This window comes from Lathyrus oleraceus, chromosome 5 (genome assembly GCF_024323335.1).
Source record: "Lathyrus oleraceus cultivar Zhongwan6 chromosome 5, CAAS_Psat_ZW6_1.0, whole genome shotgun sequence".
Lineage (NCBI taxonomy): Eukaryota > Viridiplantae > Streptophyta > Magnoliopsida > Fabales > Fabaceae > Lathyrus > Lathyrus oleraceus.
The window spans coordinates 523656995-523663722 of NC_066583.1; the positions used below are offsets into that span (position 1 = coordinate 523656995).

Below are 6728 nucleotides of genomic sequence, written 5' to 3' on the forward strand. Positions count from 1 at the left end.
ATCAACCTCAAGTTCTCCCTACATTTATTATTTCTTGGGACTCATTAAAAAGAACTACTATTTTTTAAACTTCATCCCACAAACATGGGGAAAAAAACTTACCTCCACAAGTGTAACTCCCATGGAGTTGTATTCTTTGCAAAGTTGTATCTTTGAGTGAGGAGTTTTTGTATTAATAGGTCGAGTATACATAAAAGTTGGATAACCTAAAGAAATGCTTGCTTTCACCATATACTTTCCTATGTAACCAGTTCCACCAAATACAAGAATCTTATTCTTCTTACCCTCCATTTTTTTGTTTAGGCACTCTTTGCTCTTGAATATAAATATGTAGTTTCACATTTATTACTTAACTAATTTAAATAGGACAGATGTCTAATTGGATATACACTAATGATAGAAAATAAAATAACCGTGAACATATTACACGGTGTAACCGATGTGAAATATCCAAAAAAAATTAACAATATCTACTATTTTTTATTAACAAGCCATTCTTAAAATAGAAAAAACCATTTTATTAATCTTCAAGTAAATTACACCAATAATTTATACATTAACATTATATTTATAAAACACCAAAAACAAAAAACTATGAAATATGAACAAATACAAGGAATTTTCAACAAGTACATTGTCATGCCCAAACACAATAGAAGTTAGGCACCCATCACAACCAAAACTTTAACTCAATGAAAATGGCCTCATACAACATATGAACCAATTAAAAAGACAAGCTAAAGCCCCATAGTTGATATTTTAGCCTTATCACATGTAGAAGTATGCTTTAAGTGATGAAGACAATGAAACCATATTTTCTTAGAACTAGCCAAAAGCAGCTGGAAGGTTGGCAGCGACAGCAGATCGATGGATGACCTTAAGTGTGGGGTCATGTTGGGTACAAGGCAATTGGCCGCAGCGGTCTATGGTGGCGCGGAAGTCAGAGGTCATAGTTCAACCAATTAATGATTGAGCATTTATATCAATTCGGTATTGGGTTGTGTTTTGGATCTATTTTGATATCTGACTCAATAGAGTTCAAGCATATTATAAATATTGTTCTCTATCACTTTTACAAAGACAAGAAAATAAGACAGAACATATGGTAATCCTACTTTAAAATACAAGAGTTGAAATTTCTAGAATTATATTTTTGGACTTTTTCAAATCTTTGGAGATATCTATAGGAAACATAGAGAGTCAATAATAGAATTTTTTTAGAGTTTTTGAAATTTAGAAGACTTTCGGAGGTATATAAGGGGATTGAAAAATACTTCTAAATATTTTTGATTTGTGTGATTTACGTATAAATATTCGAAGGGATTGGGAAACACTTGGGTATAAAATAAGGTTTGTTTTTGGAAAACTTAGAATTCTATTTTCTTGAAACTAACTCATTTATAATCTCTTGTAACAACATTTGCATGTATAGTGAATTAGATATTTGCTCTCTCTTCTAGAGTAGATCCATTTGATCGAAATGGATAAGCAAATTCTTTGTGTCTCGTATTTGATCTAACTCTTGCTTGTTGTTGATTTGCATACACTATTTCGCATGTTAATTTTTTGCTTGAGGCCATATAGTTTGACTACCTTTGTTCTTTATTCCACACATCAATATTCTTAGTATAATCGATATATTATTAGATTTCACAGTGAAAAGGTTTTGTTGTGGTTGTACCTTTCAATTTCAAAACAAATGGTGCCCAATGATGCATATAGAGGTTAAGTTTATATGTGAGCATCATGGGTTCTGTTCTGGGCCGGTCAAAAGTCCAAATGACTAAGGCCTAATCAATTTTAAATTCACTCCAATTGACCCAAAGTATAAAATTAGTTCACATGCGAAGAGTTAGGTCCATTCTCTGATCTACATTTTTCACTATACTCATCTTGAATCTTGAACTGACTTAGGCATTGCAGTGTTAACCATGCAGGTCCACCCCGCTTTTCCGTGAAGGAGATCAAAACCATTATTCAAGATCATAAGTTTTCCAATTGCATCCATTTTTGTTTCCTGAACAAAACAGTGGCGCAGTTTGTTGGAAATGACTTATGATGCCCATGATTTTCACGAATTCAAGTCTGCTTTCCAACTCCATCGCCTGCACATAGAAGTTCTAGATCTAGATTCCTACATTTCATATATAATCTCTGATCTACTGATTTATAACCTCCTCAGGTCACCAAATCGAGAACGCTCATAGGAGAACAGGGAGATTTGTCACAATTGATGCAATCAATCACCATTTCCACTTCAATTCTTCAAAATTCCAGATCTCTAATTCCCTCGAGAACTCCGCAAAGCAATAAAAAGGATAATTTCAAATTTGGATCTAGGTCTACACTAGGGACTGAAGGCAGTTTCCATGAAGATAGCGTCGAATATTCGTGATCCACCTTCCGACTTAACATCATATGTAATTTAACCCGCTACTGGGGTACTTACTATGACATCTACAAAGATACGACGAGTTCAAAATCAATGGTGTCGGGATACAGCGAGTCCCTAGTTAACGTCAGACACCTATCAGATATTGGGGCGCCTCCTACAAGTACCACAAGATTTCCACTAGATGTAGTGATGTTTCCTCAAGCCAGACCAAATGACAGAGGTTCGCCAAGCGCACCCGAGGAATTGCACCCCGAATCATGTTTGCAAGGATACTGGTCAGTAATAATCTTGATTTCTCGCCCAACATCGTTGTTCTAACGGAAAAACTAGACGGGAAGAATATTCCTTACTCCCTCTACATAGGAATGGAAGGTAGGTTCCCCATGGAACATCGTTCGCATCCTATTATCATATATACCAGGTCAAAGAAAAGTTTTTTATCAGGTCAGATCACCTATAGGAGGATTTATTGGCCACCTATAGACTAATTGAGGTAGATATCCACTCCGAAATAAGAAATAATCTAGGAGGTTCTGGCCTTGATAGTCAGAAGGCACATAACCAGAACATTCTCAAAGGCAATTGTGGGGTCCTAAAGTTTCAACGTTCGTCCTAGAGCTACGTCTCCGGTGAAGCTAACCCAGGCCGATGCACCGGTGGGAAAATATGAAGCGGGGTGGTTCAGCACCTCGTCCAATCAAAGGAGACTCCTTAAATAAGAGGGGTGCACCACTGATCCCCAAAAGACGACATATGCCCATGTTGTGACCAGTGTACCTTGGTGCGCTGACTTAGTAAATTTCCTCGCAGCTAATATATTACCTCAGGGATTGACGTACCAACAGAGGAAAAAGTTCTTCCACGACGTGAAACATTTCTATTGGAACGAACCCCTTCTCTTCAAGAGGGGAGCAAACGGCATTTTTCGTCATTGTGTTCCTGAAGAGGAAACACCAAATATCATAACTCATTGCCACTTAGCCCCTTATGGAAACCATGCTAGCACATCCAAAACATGCACTAAAATCCTCAAAGCAGACCTTTATTGGCCAACTTTATGGCGTGATGTGCATACCTTCATAATTAAATGCGATCGGTGCCAATGTACTGGAAGCATATCAAGGCGCGATGAGACACCCCTAAAGAATATTCAGGAAGTAGAAATATTTGACGTCTGAGGTATCAATTTTATTGGTCCATTCCCCTCATCTATGGGAAACAAGCACATACTCGTTATTGTCGACTACATATCAAAATGGATAAAGGCCATCGTCTCACCTACCAATGACGCGCAAGTAGTAATTAGGATGTTTAAGAACTACATATTCCCTAGATTCGGAACACCTCGCCTAGTTATAAGCGACGGTGGATCTCATTTTATTTCAAGAATTTTTGAAAAACTCTTGAATAAATATGGCGTGAGACATAAAGTAGCTACACCTTATCATCCACAAACCAATGGACAAGTAGAAGTATCGAATCGAGAAATAAAACAAATTCTAGAAAAAACTGTCTCACTTTCCAGGAAAGATTGGTCCTCTAGACTTCAACACACATTGTGGGCTTATATGACTGCCTATAAAACCCATATAGGAACAACACCCTTCAATTTAGTCTATGGGAAGTCGTGTCACTTACCCTTCGAACTAGAACATAAAGTCTATTGGGCCATTAAAGCCCTAAACATGGACTATTTAGAAGTTGGAAACAAATGACTGTTAGATATCCAGGAATTAGAAGAACTTCGGCGCGATGCATATGAAAATGCTATAATCTACAAAGAGCGAACCAAAGCATGGCATGACAAGCGTATCGCAAAGAAGGAATTCCGTGTAGGCGACATAGTACTTTTATTCAACTCTAGATCACACCTATTTCCTGGTAAACTACGTTCCAGATGGGCTGGACCGTTCAAGGTCACAAGAGTCATTCCCTCTGGTGCAGTTGAGATTAAAAGCCAATCAGGTGACCCATTCATGGTTAATGGACAAAGACTGGAACACTATACCAATGCTAATATACCTACCGATTATTCTTGCCATGACGTGATCGAACCACCATTTGTAACACAAATAGCCTGATTAAACCATTGTCGAGCTACCGACACTAAACAAAGCAATGTGTGGGAGAAAACCCACGGTTTCATTATCAGTTGTTTTATTTTTGCAGTTTTTTTCTTTTCTTTGAATAACAATGATTTATTTTACTCCTTCTAACAAGACTAAATTTTAATTGATTACATTACATGCCTAACTCAAACTAATTTTTCATACTAATCATTTAGAGATGGAAGGTACTGATAACATGCAAGTTATTTTCAGAAACGAGGCTCAAAGAAGACGTTATGAAGTCTTGGCTACAAGAACCATTTTGCCAACCAGATACCCTGACTTCCCTAGCTTAATAACTTTAGGCCTCTGTGACAGTGTGAAGTACATGTTCAACCAGCTCAGTTGGGATCATTTATCTTTCCACAAACACCCAACCTATAAGAACCTAACATTGAAATTCCTAAGCTCTTACCGATACAACCCTAATGTAGAAATAGACTGTGTCCAAGGCTTTTCTACCTTCCGACTCTTTAGGAAGGAATACCGACTAACACATAATGAGTTAGCCAGACTTTTAGCCTTCTAGTGTGATCCCCAAGCCCACACTGAAGTCCTAGTAGGTGATGATATACAATGGGAACTCAATTTTTTTTGGGGTAGCATTACTGAAGACTACCTGCCTGATTATGAAAGAATGAATCCCCCTCTAATCCATAACCTTGCCATCAGGTATTTCCAGATGGTTACGGCCCAGACATTCTTTGGAATGGCTGAAGATATTCGACCTGTCAGTAAAGAAGAGGTCTTTCTCATATTTAGTATTTCTCAATCCCGCTCCGTACACTTTGATATTTTCTTGATGGAAAGTTTAGCCAAAATAACCGCCCAAGTTGTCGAGAACATTTATGTCAGCAATATGGTCACCAATATCGCCATAGCTTTAGGCCTTCGCAACCAAGTCGCACATCTCGAACCCATATATGGTTATAACCTGATCAACATTGAACATTGCCTAAATAGAGGATTAGTGAGGCAAGAAGAACCCAATACCTATAAGATTCTAGTCCTTCAAGAACCAGTACACCAATTCACTATCTCAAACCCGGACAGGACGAACATACATAATCGGGACAACTGGTGATACCTTTTAAGAAGTCAAGCAGAGTACTAATCATCTGATACTGGAGAAGCCCCCTCGTCACCTCTGGATGAACCCATTAATCATGACCCCGTTACTGCTTAACTTACTGCGATAAAAATTGATATCTCAACTCTCAATAACATTTTACATCAGTTCGTGGATTCTATACAGGAACAGATGGACCACATTTTTCAAGAAATCTACTTCATCTGTAGATCTTTAGGAATTGAGGACAATGCTTAGTTCTTGTGTGGGGAGTAACTAATTTTCACCACCGTTATTAAATTTACTTTACTTTTATTCTGCATCTATTTTACTCATGCACTTTTGGGCTTTTGCTCAATGCATCGCTGGAAAGTACCAGGAGCATTGCAAAGACCAAAAGGCATCCTCCTGTAAGCAAAAGTACCGAAGGGACAAGTAAAAATGGTCTTCTCTTGATCTTCCGGTGCAATATGAATCTGAAAGTAACTTGAAAAACCATCAAGAAAACAATAATGTGATTTACCAGAAAGCCGTTCAAGCATTTGGTCAATGAACGGTAAAGGAAAGTGATCCTTTCTCGTAGCCTGGTTCAATCTCCTGTAATCAATACAAACTCTCCAGCTGTTCTGAGCTCTAGTGGGAACAAGTTCATTCTTTTCATTTTTTACCACTGTGAGTCCTGATTTCTTAGGTACAACCTGCACTAGCTTACCCATTTACTGTCAGAGATAGGATAAATGACTCCTGCTTGCAAGAGTTTGGTTACCTCCTTCTTCACAACATCAAGAATCAAAGGATTAAGCCTCCTTTGGGGCTGCCTTAGTGTTTTCGCTCCGTCCTCAAGTAATATCCTTTGCATGCACATCGACGGACTAATACCTGGGAGGTCGGCTAATGTCCACCCGATTGCCTTCTTGTGCTTCTTTAAAACCTGCAAAAGCTTGTCTTCCTGATCGAAATCAAGGTTAGAAGAAATAATAACAGGGAGTTTTTCATTAGTCTCCAAATAAGCGTATTTCAGGTTTTCAGGGAGCTGTTTCAGCTCTAAAGACGGGGGTTGCTCGATGGATGGAATGTTTGGGGCAGCCGGGATGTCAAGAGCATCAACTGCAAAAACAGCTTCATCGGCAACAACTTCACCTATAGGAAATGTATC

The 6728-nt window shown here is 38.3% G+C and overlaps 1 pseudogene; it reads right to left on the reverse strand.

Annotated features, from left to right (window-relative positions):
- The window catches only part of LOC127086019 (eugenol synthase 1-like), an 8082-nt pseudogene extending 7791 nt beyond the window's left edge, over positions 1 to 291 (reverse strand).
- Positions 292 to 6728: the final 6437 nt, after the last annotated feature.